General features: G+C 36.1%; 1 protein-coding gene across 1 annotated transcript in view; it reads left to right on the top strand.

Moving 5' to 3' along the window:
* Positions 1-20,139, top strand: part of taf3 (TAF3 RNA polymerase II, TATA box binding protein (TBP)-associated facto) — a 996,662-nt gene that overhangs the window by 402,210 nt on the left and 574,313 nt on the right. The window lies entirely within an intron of this gene.

Genomic DNA, 20,139 nt, shown 5'->3' with positions numbered 1-20,139 from the left:
GTGTGATTGGATTGTGAAAATGAAAATGTCACATAATTCTTGAGAAAACGTTTTAATATGATTCATTGCTCAAGTAGCATTTCCTGTTATCATATAACATATATAAATTTTTTTATCATATAACATATATATATATACATTTTTGGGTGTGAAAACAAAAAAATCCCAACAAAATATATTTTTTTTGTGTGTGTGTGTGAAAACCATGAAATAATTGCTTGGGTTTTTTTGTTTTCATTAAAAAAAATTGTATATATATGTTATATGATAATAACAGGAAATGCTTCTCTTTTTTTTGGTGAAAACCATGAGATATTTTGTTGGGATTTTCTGATACGTAGGAAGTTAAAAGAAAAATCTTTTGTAACACCATAAATGTTACTGTCACTTTTGATCAATTTAATGGGTAAAACAAAACTTGCTGACCCTAAACTTTTGAATAGTAATCTGTATTCATGATTTTGATGACAATATTTAAAACAAAAAATATTTTAAATAAATTGCACTGATAATCCTAGGCCAATGACCAATAACACTAGGAAAGTGCACAAGAAAATAAATAAGACCATCTCCGACCTGAGAAATACTGCAAATGATCCCTCAACATTGAATCACACAGGAAATACTGTGTATGACACCATACCGAATTGCACCTATAGCTGTGGTTTACCAGTTTGAAATTACAATATTTAACCATTCATACATAAACCCTTCTTAAAGTTGATGATACACGGGGCAGCTTTTTGAGCAATGTCGCTGTCAATGGGCAATCAGGTGAGACACGGCCCATGACCGATCTAAAGTATCCGGATAGAAATTTGTTGCCCATTCTCAATGGAAAAGTTCTGCAACATTGCTCAAAAAGTGGCCCTGTGTATTATCACCTTTAGGAATGGTTTATGTATGAATGGTTAAATATTGTAATTACAAACTGGTAAACCACAGCTAGGAACAGTTCAGTACGGTGTCATACACACTTTACAGTATTTCCTGTGTTATTCAATGTTGAGAGATCATTTGCTGTAGGCCTATTTCTCAGGTCATCAGTATGAGATGGTCTTCATAGATTTTTCTAATTCCTAAAGCAGCCAAACTCAGGCAATGGACATTATATCAGGTTATACAACCTGAATTCACCCTATGTATGTATGTATGTATGTACATCGTTGTATTATTTTCTTTTCGAGGGTGAGTGAGTTGAGTCAGACGTCGGACAGCAGAGGGCACTGTTTCCATGTTTTTCCCGGATTTGTTTCCAAAGTTTTTGAGGGACTGTTCAACTGAAACCAAAGCTCTTCTTATTGTTCATGTTGAAAGCTGAAACCAGTGGACAGGCTTTAACAGCTGCTTCCTATTTAGTAATATTGGGCCCGCACAGGGGTGAGAGCAAATCTTTTACTGCCTCCCTGTATTTGTCAACTTAAATGTTATTGGTTAAGTCAATGACAATGACAAACACATTAACATTTTTGACAACTTATGACATCTCCAAAGTAACAAAAAGGCATAAATATTTGTAGAACCTGATCAGAAAGTGTAAATTTCTCTACCAATAGGACCTAAAAAGTACCATGCAAGTGTTTTGGACATTGTGTTAATATAATTGTATACTCTCAGAAAAAGCTGTCATTGGGGTGGTACCCTTTCAAAAAGGTACATTTTTGTAGCTACCTAAAGGGTGCATATTAGTACATAAAGTGTACATATTAGCCTACCTAAAAAGAACAAAAGTGTACATTTTGTAAAGGTACTGTCCCAGTGACAGCGTTTGTACCTTTTTTCTGGGAGTCTATTGTTTGAAGTACCTTGAAATGTCGAGTAAATACCATGGTACATGAATATCTTAATCATTGAGTACCTTGCTTTATACTGAATTACCATGGTATCACCCGATACCATCGAGGGTGATGGTATCACCACAGCCCTTTTTTGGGGTGCAGCATTTTCACCACAAGTTCACACGAGTAATGTGACAATGTAGTTTGTAGTTTCAGTTTCACACACATAGTATTACGTCTGTGCAGATAAATGCAAAAGCAGTTTCTATAATTGTTAAGAACTATTAATGTTCACAAGAAGAATACAAATAAGAGTATGCATATCAATATATGCATGACACCGGCAGCTTATGGTTAACACACTAATAGGTCAAAGTTTTTTATTACTCATCTGTGAAAAACAGCCAGACAGCTATTCAGTTAGTTTTGTTATCCACTGCTCTCTCTCTTTCTCTCTCTCTCTCTCACACACACACACACACACACACACAAAATGGACTGAGGTAATGAATTATGGATATGCACATTAGCATGGTGTCATTTCGCACTGCCAAGTGGTTTAAATTTTCATATCACCATGAATAAGCAGCTGTTAGTGTAGTGTAGGGTGTATTCGTATGTCAGACACCATAGAAACCTACCAGAACACTCAGCAAACAATATATTACCCTGACAACCACCCAGGGAACAATTCATAGCACTCTTAACATCTGCAATTTAAAACCCATCTGGAACACCCAGATACCTTATATTACCCTGACAATGCACAATCAGCTCCCAAAAAAACACCCAGAAAATTTGGGCTGGATATTACCCTGGCAACCACCCAGAACACCCTAGCAACACCCTGGTAACCTGCTGTAACACCCTATAAACCCCCTCCCCAGAACACCCCCGACAGCCACCAGTAATGCCCTAGAAACCATCCATAACACCTGAGCAACATTATATTACCCTGGCATCCACCGAGAATACCCTAACAACACCTTGGCAACTACTCATAACACTTGAACAACTGCATAGTAACACCCTATAAACCAACCAGAACACTCTGTCAACCTCCTGTAATATCCTAAATCACTCAAAACACCTGGACAGGCACCAGCAATGCCCTAGAAACCATCCATAACACTTGGACGACCTTATATTACCCTGACAACCACCCAGAACACCATAGCCACACCCTGGAGACAACTTATAATGCTCTAACATCTGAATCATAAAACCACCCAGTACGCAGGTAACTGACAACACATAAAACACCCATGAAACAACACAGAACACTTGGCCGTAGTTTGCCCTGGCAAATGGTTAAATAGCCTCCAATAACACCCTAGAAACCACCCAGAACATACAGGCAACCATATATTACCCTGACATCAACTCATACTATCTGCATAGTTAAACTTAGAAACGACCTAGAACACCCAAATTACCATATACTACCCCAACAATGCATAGTAGTAACACCCTGGCAACTACCCAGAACACTCTGGCAACCATTTAGTACACTGATATCCACCCAGAACACCCTAGCAACACCCTGGTAACCTGCTGTAACACCCTATAAACCCCCTCCCCAGAACACCCCTGACAGCCACCAGTAATGACCTAGAAACCATCCATAACACCTGAGCAACATTATATTACCCTGGCATCCACCGAGAATACCCTAACAACACCTTGGCAACTACTCATAACACTTGAACAACTGCATAGTAACACCCTATAAACCAACCAGAACACTCTGTCAACCTCCTGTAATATCCTAAATCACTCAAAACACCTGGACAGGCACCAGTAATGCCCTAGAAACCATCCATAACACTTGGACAACCTTATATTACCCTGACAACCACCCAGAACACCATAGCCACACCCTGGAGACAACTTATAATGCTCTAACATCTGAATCATAAAACCACCCAGTACGCAGGTAACTGACAACACATAAAACACCCATGAAACAACACAGAACACTTGGCCGTAGTTTGCCCTGGCAAATGGTTAAATAGCCTCCAATAACACCCTAGAAACCACCCAGAACATACAGGCAACCATATATTACCCTGACATCAACTCATATTATCTGCATAGTTAAACTTAGAAACGACCTAGAACACCCAAATTACCATATACTACCCCAACAACGCATAGTAGTAATACCCTGGCAACTACCCAGAACACTCTGGCAACCATTTAGTACAGTGATATCCACCCAGAACACACAAACAACACCCTGGCAACTACTTATAACATCGGAACAACTGCATAGTAACACCCTAGAAACCAACCAAAACACTTGGCCAATCATATATCACCCTGGCAACTACACATAATACCCTAGCGACACCCTGGGAACCCCCCATAGTAGAACCCCTGGAAAGCCGCGGGAATAGCCGGCCTACCGTATATTACCCTGACAACACCCTAGCAACCCTATAGAAACTATCCAGAACACCCAACCACATTGCAACACCAACTCATTACACAATAGCAACTACATAGCAACACCCTGGTAGCCAGCCAGACCATCCTAGCATCATTTTAGCATCTAGCATCACCTGTTTTACATTTCACTTCTGGTTGTATATTCTGTATAACATTATTATATTCTGACAAATAGACAAATCTTAAATCTTGTGGGCCCCTACTATTCACTTCATAAATGTTTTTAAAGTGTGGTGTGTCTGGTCTTGTTCATGGCTTATAATTCCAGCAATGTAGTGCGGGGCAAACAGGTTTAAGTGTCACAGAACATAATAGATATGCTTTGTATTTTGAATCTCAGTGTAATGTTGCATCGTGTTATAAGAGATTCCATATGTCCTTATTTTAAGGCACCTAATGTGATAAATTTAGCGCTGGCCCAGATAGTGGTTAACAGCACATCTCAGCTTTTTTTTCTGCAGTGAAGGATGTAAAGAGAGGAAGACAAAGCAGTAGGATGGGTTTGAGGCTTTATCAACAGGAAAGAGGTACAAAACAAATAGCTTTTCCAATCCAGCCACTCCCTGTTGAAAGAGAACCGATGGACACTAAACAATCTTTGAACACATATATTGGATGTGTTACAGTATTTATAGTACAAATTCAGTACTATGACAACAAAGGCAAAAGGCTTCATTTTTGGTCGCAATATTTTTGGGACATTCAAGACCTCTTTTATCATGTGGATAAGTATCTTGAGTCAATTCCGTTGTTATATTGAGAAAATAATGGGTTGTCTTAACAGTAACTTCCAAAAGCCCAGGAGAAACCAAGGCAGAACACTGTAACACCAGTTACTGTTCTTTTCCTGTGTTTTAGAACGCTCAAATTGAGTTTGGATACTCTGCTATTGTTTAGCCGTTGTTTAGAAGTTACTGAGTTTTTACTGCCAGCCGTTGTTTTACTGTCCATTAAGGTTTGCAGCGTTTATATTACAGTGTAGCCTATCTGTCACTGAACCACTTCTGACACACTCGATACCTGAATAAAAGTGTAGGTAAAACAAATAGTTGAGAGGTTGTTTTTACAAAGAGTGTTTAAGGATGGTTGAGATGGCTTTTGAAATGCCATGGTCACTAGATTTTATACAGGTGTTACTATAATAATTTTGTAAATGGTGAACAGCAACCAAATATTGATAATGTGGAAGTTACTGCCATTTGCCTTGGTCTGACTTCTCACTTTTTGCAGACAATACAAAGGCAGAGTAACTTCAAAATAGGGGTCAAAAGTCAAGTTTGAGCTCAAGATTTTTTTAAGTAGATCATTTTCATTACTAAAACATCTAATTGACAGATTTCCAGTGTCCTACCTATAATTAATTTGGCTGGACAACTACAAATCTTTAAAGTCATTTTTCTCAGTTTCACACTATAGCGAGTTAAGGTCTTTTGCCTTTGTAGGGTAGAGTTGCGATTTCCAGAGCCCGCACTGACTCACTTAGTCACAGGAAGTGCAAGGAACAGAGTGTCTGTTTATGATCGGTTTAGATTGCACACTGTTTTGTGCTCTTTATATGTAATGTACCAAAATTCGGGTTACGTTCTTTCAACATTATCTGTGCCGTCACAGAAAATTATTGAGTCATTCCTTATCTTATAACAGGAAACAAAAGTGTTTTCAGTAATGTGCTTCAAATGGAAATCTATGGGCCAGGTTTTTTATTCGAGATAAACATTAAAATAGAGTGTTTTGCAAGTATAGCCACAAGACTTAAACATAGCATATGGTAACACAGGACTAATCTTGCTAATCCTGTACAAAGTTATTTAATCGTTTAACTTCCGTCATGACCATGTAAAGGTAGTAAACCCAGTAACTTCAAGGGATAGTTCACCCAAAAATTGTAATTCTGTCATCATTTACTCACCCTCAAACCTGTATGAATTTCTATTTTCCGCTGAACACAAAAGAAGATATTTTGAAGAATATAGGTAACCAAACAGGCCCAGGGCTCAACTGACCTTCATAGTATGGAAAACAAAAATACTTTTTAAGTCAATGGTGCCAATCGACTGTTTGGTTACCCATATTCTTCAAAATATCTTCTTTTGTGTTCAGCAGAACATAGAAATTCATACAGGTTTGGAACAACTTGAGGGTGAGTAAATTATGACAGAATTAAAATAGGTGAACTATCCCTTTAACCACACATACAAGAAAATAGCGCTAAAGCGATAGTTCACACAAAAATGAAATGTCACCATGTAGTCTTTTGAGGGCATTCCAAAACCTTTTGTATGGGTGTATTTAATATAATTCCTTAACCAAAAAATACAAGCTTTACATTTCTGCTTTTAAACTATCCTTGCCCCATAATCTTCCTTTGTAAGTGCTTTTCTATAAACACAATTTTGCTTGGTTTTAGAAACGACAGCATGTGGCATAAATAGCAGTAGATAAAAGGAGACACATTTCGAGAAAAGGAGATTCACGCTGTGATTTTTATGGGAATTCTTGGGTAACAGATGGAAACTTCCTGTTGTGTTGTGCTTTTTCTTCTTCTTCTTTTTTCACTAAAGACTGGAGTCTAGAGTCATTGTCACCACTAAAATGACAACAAAATAGTAACACTTCAGTTTAGGGTGCAATTCTCACTATTAACTAGTTGCTTATTAGTATATTACTAGGATACTGAGTGTTTATTAGTACTTATAAAGCACATATTAATGCCGTATTCTGCATGACCATATTCTACATCCCTTAATCCTAGCCAATACATACCCAATAACAACCACCTTACTAACTATTAATAAGCAGTAATTGGGAGTTTATTGAGGCAAAAGTCGTAGTTAATAGTGAGAATTAGATCCTAATCTAAAGTGTGACCAAATCGATGAATGCTTAAAGTATTATAATTCCTACTGGTTTGTCGATATTTAAGGAACACAGCAAATCTGGTGGTCCAGACTCCAGCATTTACAATCGCACTAACCTGTAAAAGTGAATTTCATCAATTAAAGAAGAGCTATATTTAGACTCAAGTCTTTGGTCATTTCACACACACAGACTATATTCATCAATAATTCACTTCTGAATGGTAGTCAGGAAGATGAATCATTAATAATGTGTCAGCAAGACTTCCAGTGAGAGACTGTGTGTGATGTTTATGTGTGTGTATTAGATATTGAGCGAAAGGTTGTGTGACATGTCAGATATTCCAGTGCTCTTGATCTTGAAGACAATAGAGTGCAACAGTAGGGTTCCAGAACTAACAAAGTAGGGGTTTTAAAGATAACGAATAAACCTTTCTCACAAAAGATTCAGTTTTTTTTTTTCCTGATATGTGTCACTTTGGTTTTAAGTGGCACTACATATGTTGTAATTTCCACATTAAAGGACACACTGTATACCCGAATAAGTTGGCAAAAATCTGTTGCCTCAAAATTTTTAACCCCTTACCTGCATGGCGCTCTTCTTTTGATCGCCTTCTTTTCGTATCAAATAATTTAGTAATCATCATAAATTAGGTATCATTCGAAAGCTTACAAACTTAAAATCCATCCTGTGAAAACTATTTTGTAATCGGACATTGCGTTACCATGAAAACGGTACTCTAAATTCTTCTAGCGGGCTCCTCCCCTAGTGGGCGGTGTCAGGTTTCATATTACAAAATTTATTTTAACTACTTTATAATCAAAACCTTTTCTAATCTTGACAAAACATATATCATCGCAAAGGTCTGACTCTCAAGGTTCTCTCAGTCTGATGGGAAATTTAATTTTTGTGATATCAACTTCAAATTTGGAACACAACTTGGTTAGAAATATGGCTTTGATTTTATAGTAATTTTATAGTATATATTTTTTTGTAAAATATATTTTTTTATATCAACTAAAAAATATTTAGTACAGTATGTTTAATTTAAAGTCAATTTAAACTTCCATAACTTGTTCATACTTTAATTTTTTAAAAGTACTTTCCATATAAGTTTGGATAGCGCATTTTAGTGTAAAGGGGGTTAACAGGAAAGGGGTTAAGTTGAAAAAAATGAAGGTTTAAGTAAGCAGAACTTGGACATTTTTATTTTGTACTCATACATTTTAATTGCTCTGAACATGAAATATTTGAGTAAGCTAATTCATACATTTAACTTAAAAATATAATGTAATCTCGCATTTTTAATAGTGGAAACTTCACTAGCTTTAATTGGTTAATTCAATAAATGGCTTCTTGCTAATTGGTTACACTCTAAAAAATGCTGAGTTAAAAATAACCCAAGTTGGGTTGAAAATGGACTAACCTAGCAATTGGGTTGTTTTAACCCAGCGGTTGGGTTAAATGTTTGCCTAAAACAACCCAATTGCTGGGTTAGTCCATTTTCAACCCAACTTGGGTTATTTTTTACCAAGCATCTACTATTAAACCCTTAAACAAACATGCAAAACAACAGCAGGGCTGCCAGTGTGTGTTATGCTGCCATAATGCAGTGAATTTGGGCTCTATGAAATCTTATTTTTTCCCAAATTGCATGAACATTTTCATTTTTGGACTCCATTTATATAATAGTTATTTAAAAAGCATGTCTAGTTAATTTAAATGAAACTTTTTATTAACAAGAATTGATTAAAAGTTTAACAAAAATTACATTTTTAAGGCCTTATGAAATAAGTTTTATTTATAATATCTCTTATATTATTTGTTTTTAGTTTTCTGGATTTCATTTTCAATGGTTTAATACATTTTAGTAATCAAAAAGCATGTCTAATTAATTTAAATGAAACTTTTTATTAACAAGAATTTATTAAAAGTTAACATGTTACAACAAAAATTACATGTTTAGGGCCTTATGAAATACGTTTTATTTATAATATCTCTTTTTTATTATCTGTTTTTAGTTTTCTGGATTTCATTTTTAATGCACTCTAAAAAATGCTGGGTTAAAAATAACCCAAGTTGGGTTGAAAATGGACTAACCCAGCAATTGGGTTGTTTTAACCCAGCGGTTGGGTTAAATGTTTGCTTAAAACAACCCAATTGCTGGGTTAGTCCATTTTCAACCCAACTTGGGTTATTTTTTACCCAGCATTTTTTAGAGTGTACACAATGATTAGGTAGCATTAGCATAGCATATTGCTGAATGAGGACAGCAATATAATACATTTAACATATATCTGTTCTCAAACTAAGCTTATGCTCCACTCGTCACCATGATGGAAACTTTTCTAAACTAGCATAACAACACATTAAACATACTAAATCTCCCACTTAACGTTAATCTTGCTCAAAAAAACATAATATAACACTTAATTTGGGCCAATTCGGCCTGTAGTGTCATGGCAAAGATTGCTGGGATAATAGAAATCCCAGCCCAGTTTCGGTTAAATTTAAGTTTGTCTAAATATTTTTTTTTTTAAATAAAATAAAAAAAAGTTAATAAAACTCAAAAAGCAGTTCTGATTACTTAAAATGCGTCAGTTTTGAGAACTCAAAAGAAAAAAAGTTCTAATACTCATAAAAGTTCATTAGTTTGAACTAATTTGTTTAATTTGAGCTCTCAAACAAATTCATTATTTTGAGTGCTAGTGTTTACAGTGTATGCTTGATCTTTGTTTCATTTTTACATCACAAAAACAAGCTGAACAAGCTTTTAATATCCACTCTATGTTGCGCACTGTCTGTGAGACAGAGCAGAATGTGGACAATTGAAGAATACTTTGTTCAGAGCCCCTATAGGGGACATGGTGGAGGACAAAAATATGAGATGGAATGAAAAAATTATTACTTTTGCGTTCTCCCAAGAAACTTTGCTTTTGCACGGAAAAAGCAGGAGGGTTTTCTCCCACCTCATATTATCACAAAAGTTTTGTGAGCAAATGCAAAGTTTCTGTGGGAACGCAAGAGTTTTGCAATGCAAAAGCATTGAAATATTATTTTTTTACGCCCCATCTAATTTTTTAACCATCACCATATCCTTTTAAGGGCTCTGTAACTGTGGGAAGGAAATTCATACAGGTTTGGTCAGGGTCAAGGTGTCTTTATTAGTACCCGAAGGTAAATTTGTTGTGCAGAATAAAAGTCAGATAGAAAAGGGTCATCATGGATTTATCAATGTGAAATCTGGACAGCTTTCTAAGGCAAAACAAACGTTGATGTCCCCTTTCACAGTCTCGCGGTTCTTTTCAAAAGTCAATTTAGAATCCATGACTGTCCCACGATATTTGTCTAAAATCTATAATCATGTCCTTTGTTTTAGTTATGTTTAACTCCAAGTAAGATTCATCACACCAGGTGAAAAACATAATAGGGCCATGACCGGTTTGGAACAACATGAGGGTGAGTAAATGATGACACTGACAGAATTTGTGCATTATATGCACTTACGCTCTTTATTCTTTATAAATAAATAAGGGATGATTTGATGATAGCTTTCGGTGAAAAGTAAAACCGTTCCTTTGCGTCTTGATCTTAAGGGATGAGCTTTTGACGCCAACTCTGGCGTGTGTCATGAAAGAGATACCAGTTATTGGCTGAGATGAAAGGATGACCAACTGATGCATTCCTGTGTGTGTGCGTATACCAGCTCTTTTCATCTCACCCTTAGAGGATCAAAACTATACACAGTAGTGATGTCATGTCCTGCAGGGGGGCTAAGAGATTTGAAAGGACGAAGGTCATTTTTCTTTCTTTTATCTTTCAGGTCTCAGTCTCTTTGTCTTTCTGTTTTTGTGGGGGGGGGGGGGTTCAGTTCACAGCACTAATTCACTGACAAGAACAAGGGAAAGGATAAAAAAGTCCAAAGTGGGAGTGTTCAAGAGACGAATGAGCAGTGCACCAGCGTATGAACTAAGGACAATAAAATGGAAGGCTAAATAGAGGGAGGCAGATAGAGGGAGATAGAAAGAGAGCGTTATCACTGGTAAAAGGTAATTCAAAAGAAGTAACTAACAAGCTCAACCTGTGCATGCTCCTCTTTTCCACTGCAATTTCACTGTTGCTGTTTGGGAGCTGGACAGCCCCAGTCCCCATTCACTTTAATTAAAGGGTACATGCACGTACACACACAGTTTCTGCCAATCTCATGTTCATCTTGAGTACCTATAGTAGTATTGCATCGATAAAAGTCAGATAGAAAAGGGTCATCATGTGTGTGTGTGTGTGTGTGTGTGTGTGTGTGTGTGTGTGTCATTCATATCTCAGAATAGTCTTAGTTTTATCATATTTATAAAAAAACTGATATGCTGTACAGATTCTTTCTGAAAACAGCCGAGCTTGTGGAGGCGTGCGATGGGTGGAGCTAAATAGTCACACACACACACACACACACACACACACGCACGCACACACACACACAGCAGTTGATTGCCAACAAAACACAGACATTTGATGCAGTTTCACTCACTGTCTGCGGTTTCGACTCATGTCCAGGTGGGAACAGACAAACAAACAAATAACGCTGGGTTATTTGGGAAGCTGAACAAGGTTATCTTTCCCTCACAAACAGAAACACACTTCTTTAGTGACATAGTTGATTTTGTGGTCTAAAAACCAGAGGTGGACAGTAACGAAGTACATTTACTTGAGTACTGTACTTAAGTACACTTTTTGAGTATCTGTACATTACTGAAGTATAATTTTTTTAGGGGAACTTTTACTTTAACTTCACTACATTTGAAAGACAAATATCGTACTTTTTACTCCACTACATTTCTATCAAGGTCCTCAAAGTCAAAAGTCGTTTCTGTAGCAGCTTTGCAAGTCAGTGGATGATTTCGTTTCTTCTTTAAAAGTTTTTTTTTTTTTTTTGCAAAATGTAAATATCTGGGAGAAAGAGAAGCATAGACATATGGATGAATCTGAAAAAGCATGATAAAAGAGCTCAGTTCAGTCTGTTTTTATGTGCCTCTGAGATGCCAGAGCACGAGTACTGAATAGAGCTTTCTTTTGTGTTTTTTCGCACTTAAACAGACCAATACACACAAAATGTAAACATTTTCATTTCGGAAAGTATTCACGTAAACAAAGTTGATTATGTCTTAAGTGAACGTAAACAGTTGGGGGAATATCGGATGTGTATCAGTGTGTAGGATTTGTGCATTCTGCCTTAAAGTGACAGCAGCTTTGTAAAAAACTTTCTAACTTTTAAGTATTTAAATTAGTTCAAGGTAGTCGTACGGAGCATCACTAACTGGCTTAAACTACCATGGCATAGCGTGCATTTATACAAAAATGCAACAATAATAAAATAATGCATTTACATAAAAAAATTTTTTTTTACTTTTGATACTTAAGTACTTTTAAAAAGCAAGTACTTCTGTACTTTTACTTAAGTAAAAAATATTTTTACCAACTTTCACTTGTAACAGAGTAATATTTGACCAGTAATACTTTTACTTTCACTCGAGTAATGGAGTTGTGTACTTTGTCCACCTCTGCTAAAAACAAAATGACAGCGCTGCCGACGGCTACCGTAACCCGAACAAAGCTCGTTGATGGTTGCGCTCTTGCTCTCGCTCTGGTTAATGTTCACACGCTCATCCGGGAGAAGTGCCCATACAAGCAATTCTTCACTTTATGACGGGCCATTCACGCAAAAAACTTTCTGAAACTTGTTCGAATCCTGAAGGTGTGTAGGCACAGAAATACTCTGTCATACAGCCAACTATTTTTTTATTTTTTTAATTTTGCCATGAGAATCTAAGAAACAGTATTGAAGTCATTATTCATTGAAAAATCTTCCCCTAAAGTTTGTGTGCATATGCATACTGAAACTTGTCATGTTGAAATCAGAAAATGTTTTGAACGAAATGAGGGTGAGTAAGCGATGACAGGCTTTTTGGGTGAGCTGTCCCTTTAAGAAAGCAGAGCAATTTTAACCGCATTTTAGCTGAACCTCTCCCTCTTTTTTCCATTTTATTTTGTTAAAAAACCTCACTTTATTGTGTTGAATGAATTTCATGTGGTTTCTGCGTGATCAGTGCCGATCAATCTGTTAGACTCTGTTTTGGCTCATTTTTAGTAGAAAACCTTTCAGCTTGACAGAAACAGCCTGTGGGCATTCTCATAGATTACGTTTTCCACGGATTGTTAAAAATAGACGTTTTGGCCTTTGCAACACCTACTGTCACACTTTGACATCTCTGTGTGTGTGTGTGTGTGTGTGTGTGTGTGTGTGTGTGTGTGTGTGTGTGTGTGTGTGTGTGTGTGTGTGTGTGTGTGTGTGAGTGAGAGAGAGAGAGAGGGGGGGGGGTGGCTGGGTGAGGACATGCATCACTGGGGAATTACATTTATTTTATTGTTGTTTGTGATGGAAATTACACCACAAAAATATGTGATTTAGATATTCAAAATCAGAGGCGGACAAGTATTTTTACTTTATTTTTTCATGTATATGTACTTTATTAGTGTTATTCTTTGGAAAACGTTTACTTCACAACATTCCAAATCATAATATTTTACTTTTTATCATTTAATACTTAATTACATTGAAACTTTCTTACTTTTACTCAAGTAAAAGTAATTCAAAGTTTTACTTAAGTACAAGTAAGAAAGTACTACATTTTAGTAAGTAAGTAAGGTAAAAAAATAAATAATTTATGAATTGTAGTGCAGTAAAAAGTATGACATTATGCTTTGGAATTAAGTGAAGTAAAAGTTTTAAAGAAAAACTGTACATAATTGAAATATGTACCCGAGTAGAAAGTAAAAATACTTCACTATTGTCTGCCTCTGTACAATATGATTAAAACATCCCTAGTAAAAGAAGAATTATACCAAAATGTATTTCTACTATACTTAGCATGAAATAAATGCATTTCAAATAAGTTTACATATTTATGTACTTTACATAAAAACCATTGTACATTTGGTATACTGAATTAATATAGGCCTACTGAAAGTCTGCTAAATTGTTAATTTTGTACTTAATGTACTTTAGTTATCCGGAAGTAGTGCTGAGGTCCAACTAAAGATATACCTATCCTGCAAGTAAATACCTTGCATTTAAAGACTAAAATTATACAGTGATCATATACTACTATCCTTAGCCTACTAATAGTTTAAAACACATTTTAGGCTTAATATTAAGAAATGTGCATTGTGCAAAAGAAGTATTCCTAAGTAAGTCTCAAGCGATATGTAAGTAATAATAATAATAATAATAAATTTTATTTGTACTGCACTTTAGTAAATATGTTAATGGATTTGTACTATACTTAGAAATACATTTATTTGATATACATTTTGGTATAGGTTTTTCACTAAGGATATGATTTAGGAAAAATTAAAAAGGAAATGTTAGTGCCAGCAGTTGATATATTCTTTATATTAACACAATAGTGTCTGTATTTCTACATATTTTGCTGTAATTTTATGTTTTGATGCAAACTTTACTTTTAGTTATTGTTTTGTTTTAGAGCATTGTGAATTGAATGCATTTCAGAAACATCCACACACTCAGAAGCAGTTGTGAGTTTATGCGAGGGCAAAAGCGATGATTCATTCATTTAATTATGTTTGGCAGATACAGTCTGTAGGTCACCGAAACAGCTTCGTTTCCATCTGTCTGTATGAGTGATTTAGGTCATGATATTAAAATGCATGCAGATCTGCTCTATAGCAGAGGTTGGGTGAGAGAACCTGCTACAGAACTCTCATATGCATCTTATGTTGGAAATAAAAAAAATTGCTAGATCTTAAAGATGATTCACTGGTGATGTACTGGCAAAAAAAGAAAAAAGAAACCAACCAACACCCTAGCAGCAACCGCTTATGAATGCACTAATAGACCTTATTCAGAAAAGCACAGGAAAATGGAAAGCGAGGCTATGAGGCATAGACCGCTGTAAAAAGCTGTACAAAGCTCCTAGATCACTTATAGGGCCAGATTTACAAACAGCTTGCGCCAGCGCAAACTCTCTTTTGGCGTTAAAAAACTACTGTCAGGATTTACTAAAGACACGCAGTGAAAAATTAGTGCTGAAAAGGCGTGGACAGGGTTATTTTTGCGGCTGACCATTGCATATGCTTTTGGAGTTTCCCTTTCAGATGCAAAACTTATTGGAGAAGAGTATTTCAATGAATCATGCAAGGTGATTTACTATGGTTTGTGTTAGTCAGTTTACTGGTGTTTGCGCCATTATTTACCACCCAAAAAAAGCATGTCTTAAAGGGAGAGTTCACCCAAAAATGAAAAGTACCCCATGATTTACTTATCCTCAAGTCATCCTAGGTGTATATGCCATTCTTCTTTCAGACAAATACAATCGGAGTTGTATTAAAAAGAAGTCCTGGCTCTTCCAAGCTTTATAATGGCAGTGAATGGCTGTTTCTGTTTTGAAGTCCATAAAAGTGAATCTATCCATCATAAAACTGCTCCACACGGCTCTGGGGCTTTCTGAAGTGAAGCGATGCATTTGTGTAAGAAAAATATCCATATTTAAAACTACACTGGAACGCCAGTCTCTCATGAATGCACGTATGACAGTTAGCGGATGTTAGAGATTACAGTTTGTAAAGTCTTATATTTATATGATATTTTTCTTACACCAACGCATCACTTTGCTTCAGAAGGCCTTTATTAACCCCCCAGAGCCGTGTAGATATATTTTATGATGGATAGATGCACTTTTATGGACTTATAAGAACAGAAAAACAGAAACTGCCATAATAAAGCTTGGAAGACCAGGACATTTTTTAATATAACTCCGATTGTATTTGTCTATCCCTTTAAACTAGATAGGCCTACTAACTGGTAGATTGCATTGACCATTATGGATATTATCCGGCTGCGTCTGTGTAAGGAACACAATGACTTTTTGGGACTTTATCTTATTCACCGTATCCCCCAGAGTTAGATAAGTCCATACATACCATTCTCATCTCTGTGCATACCATAACTCTGTCTGACGCACCCACCGCTAGCCTAGCTTAGCACAAAGACTGGAGGTAAACAGCTCCAGCTAGCCTACTGCTCAATAAGAGACAAAATAACGCCAACATTTTCCTATTTACATGTTGTGATGTGTATAGTTACATTGTGTACTAAGACCGACAGGAAAATGAAAAGTTGCGAAAATTTTGTTGTTATTTTGTCACTAAGGGAGCCGTTTACCTCCAGTCTTTGTGCTAAGCTAGGCTAGCGGTGGGTGCGTCAGACAGAGTTATGGCACGCACGGAGATGAGAATGGTATGTATGGACTTATCTAACTCTGGGGGATACGGTGAATAAGAAAAAGTCCCAAAAAGTCGTTGTGTTCCTTCAATTTGCGTGTTGTCAGTAGATCACGCGCAAAACTTTCCACTTCCATCAGCACTTTTTTTTGGAATTGGGCTTTCGTGCTAATTTGCTCTGTTTAGTAAATCTGGCTCACAATGTTTCACACCTCATACTGTCTGGGTTTTTTGTCTACTGAAATTTCTTGGAAAGATATCTTTAAGAGATGTATATGTCTATCCCTCACAGCCTCTCTTTCATTCCCGCTAAATCAAAGATGGCGCTGCTGTTAGGTCTATAACCACTCACTCAGAACACCTTATAGCAACTACGTGCTAACAAAAAAGAAGCAAAAAAAACAAACAAACTACATGCTAACAAGTACTCAGAACACTTTTGTAATCACATAGGGTGCAATGGATGTTTTTAAAAAGACAAGTCATCGTTTAATTATATTTCAGCATAAACATACATCGCTAGTACTGAACATAAGCTTAATAGTCTTAATAGTAATAATAGTAGCTACATAATAGCATAATGGTCTTTACCAGTGCCTGAATTCATGTACACGATATACTGATTCATGACTTAGGGAGCTGTGAGACACACCCACGATAACATACACGCTAATAACGTCCTAACAAACGCACAAAACACTTTAGCAGTTGCTTTGAATAAAAGTGTCTGCTAAATGCATAAATGGAAATGTTAGGAGCCACACCGCGACATGCTAACAATCACTCAGACCACTTTAGGAACCACATCTCTACAATCTAACAGCCACAGAAATACTTAGAAAAAACAAGCTGGTGGACTAACAACACAGGACATACAAACTTTGCACATTAGGCTATGTGTGACAAGCTGAAAAAAGAAAACAGACTAAATATTGACCATTTATGTGCTTACCGTTTTGTGACATTGAACTTCTACACCTAAACTCACTAATTGCTGTCGCATTGACCAACGTGTTTTGAGGGTCAGTGGTTGGGGGTCAATGGGTTGACGTCATATGGTAATGGTCTTCTCAGTGGGTCTAAACACTAATGTAATCTGTCTACATGTTTGTAGATACGAACAACCTGTTATTTTAGACAGGAAGGATGAACTCTAGACACACAAATCCCTCTGGTATGAATGTATGTACAAGCTCTTACAAGTAGGATACGTGCCGGTATGATTGTGTAAGGTGCTTGTGCATGGAAAGTAAGCAGGTGTGTGTGTCTCGAACTCTCTCTGTGTGTGTGTGTTTGTGTGAAGATCTCATTACACTGTCTGTCCAGTTCGAAGAACATCAAGTGAAAAGGTATCAGCCAGAGTGAATGCGAGTGTGTGTGTGTAACTGGTGTTACCAACAGGGCTATTTCACACACTTGAAATAAAGTAGGGCCTGAATATTTTATGCTCTCCATTTGTTTAGAAAACTGCAAGAGATTAAATGTCCTAGAGCTGGTCATAGTCCAGCAAGGTGTGTAACTATTTTCAGTCTGAAACTCTTTTGCTGTAGATTTGTTAAAGAAAAAAAAGAAAGAAACGAAATTGGGTACTGCACACATTCAGCATCTGCAGTGGGCGGCATCTAATATGTTTTCTGTTACATAAAATGTATTTTAAAGCTAATTGTTGATTCTCGTGCACAGCTGACAGGAAACAAAATGCAAATGTACTAACATGTTTAAACGATATATCTGAGGCAGCGTAGTGTACTAAACTTTTGCCACGATGACAGTAGTCAACCTGAACATATAAACTGACAGTCAAATAGAGCGTATACAAATATGCAGAATAACCCTGATGCAACATATTGTTACAATCAGGTTCTAGGGAGATGAAGACGGAGACGAAGTAGATGAAGATAATAATAATTTTTTGGTTTTAATAATAAGTCTCAAAATACAGCAAACATGTGAAACAGTGTGCTCGTGCACAGACAATACCAGCCAATGAACTGAAGACAAACTAGAACTAAATACACAGATTAATTAACACAGATGACGAACATCAGGTGACACTCAAATGACAAACAGCTGATGACGATTAGTGTCCATGGTGATTGAAGATGGCGGGAAAACAGAACAAAGGAAGACATGTGACATGAGACCAAACTGAATGTCCATGAAAACAAAACCAAACAGAACATAACTGTGACACATATGTGTTTTGAATACTGCCAGTCAAATCTAACTTTGTAAAAGTGTTTGTGTTCACGTTGGGGAGTAACTGGTTACATGTAATGGCGTTACGTAATTTAATTACAAAATAAATTGAACTGTAATCCGTTACAGTTACTGAGAAAAAAATGTGTAGCTAAATTACAGTTATGAAAATTTCTACGATTACAAGGGGGTTACATCTGAATATTTTCTGTAAAAAGCTAGCATATGTTGAATAATATTAATGTGTTGCTTTGCCTGTTTTTTGATGTGCCCGATGTCATTTAAAGGCCGTAAAGCGATGCTATTCTGCTGCTTTTCATTTGTACTCTTGTTTGACTACGACTTGTCTGAGAGTTGCAAGTGATAAAAATGCGTTCCAGTGCTGGAAATAAAAAAACAAACATTTAATCGAGAAATTAGAAAAGGGCATAAATATTACAGTTCAGTGCAAAATATGTTTGCCAACTATTAAAATGCTACCGACATCGAAGGTCTCAATGTCGAACCTGAGGAAGCATCTCCTATGATGAATGTTAACCTGAACCTTTAGTGGACAAATCTCTTTATTAGTTTGTCCCTTTTTTACTTGCAAAATAGTTACACAATGATTGGTCATTGAGTCTAAACAATATTTTAGGTGGAATATAAGTTTATTAAAAAAAACAATACCATGCATGTTTTATACCAGTAAGATGAAAAACATGTTTTTTTTTTACAGTATATAATCTAGAATTGTGTTTTATCTTATAACTCTCTGTTTTAAAAAAAAAAAAAAAACTATAGAACTGACTGGTTGAAAATGATTAGCAGTAGAAAAAAAACGTTAGACATTTAGAAAATAAATCAAATGTAATCAGTTACATTAATAAAGTAATTGAAATAGTTACACTACTTATTTTACATAGGGTAACTTGTAATCTGTAACCTATTACATTTCCAAAGTAACCTTCCGACCAAGATTAATAGCATTAGTATAAATTTAAGTCGTACCAAAACATACTGCAAATATGTTTATGACTTGAATATGTTCACAGACATACAAAACATTAGCAAAAGCAGTGTGTAGACAGAATCAATATCAAGAAGGTGCTTAATAAATTCCAGTTCTTCCAGCCACTGTCTTATTACATTAGCAGTGTGTTTCTTCCTAAAAGGCTTTTATACAGGAGAAAAATGCTTAACTCTACAATATTGTCTTCCTCTTTGTATTATGATGCTGTTGTTTTGGTGGTAGATTGCTCTCCCTGGTTGTTTACATCATTTTTCATATTAAGCGGTTTGGAATGCTATCAATGTATTAGAACTACCAACACAAAAACATAAGTGTTTTCCATAACCACATACTGTATTACTTTAGTCAGATCTGCACCATTATACGAAAGTAAAATAAATCAAACAATTTTATTTGTTTTATCCATGCCCTAAAGCAACGCTAAAACAATTTTGGATGTAGCACCCCCACAGAACAGTTTCTGACCCTGCTGACCCCTCGCTGACCCTCACCCACCAGACCTCTGTGCTTACAAGGATTTGTGCATCTAAAAATGTGATTATTTAGCAG

Source organism: Gobio gobio (genome assembly GCF_949357685.1).
Source record: "Gobio gobio genome assembly, chromosome: 5".
Taxonomy (NCBI): Eukaryota; Metazoa; Chordata; class Actinopteri; order Cypriniformes; family Gobionidae; genus Gobio; species Gobio gobio.
This window is presented reverse-complemented; position numbering and strand designations above follow the sequence as displayed.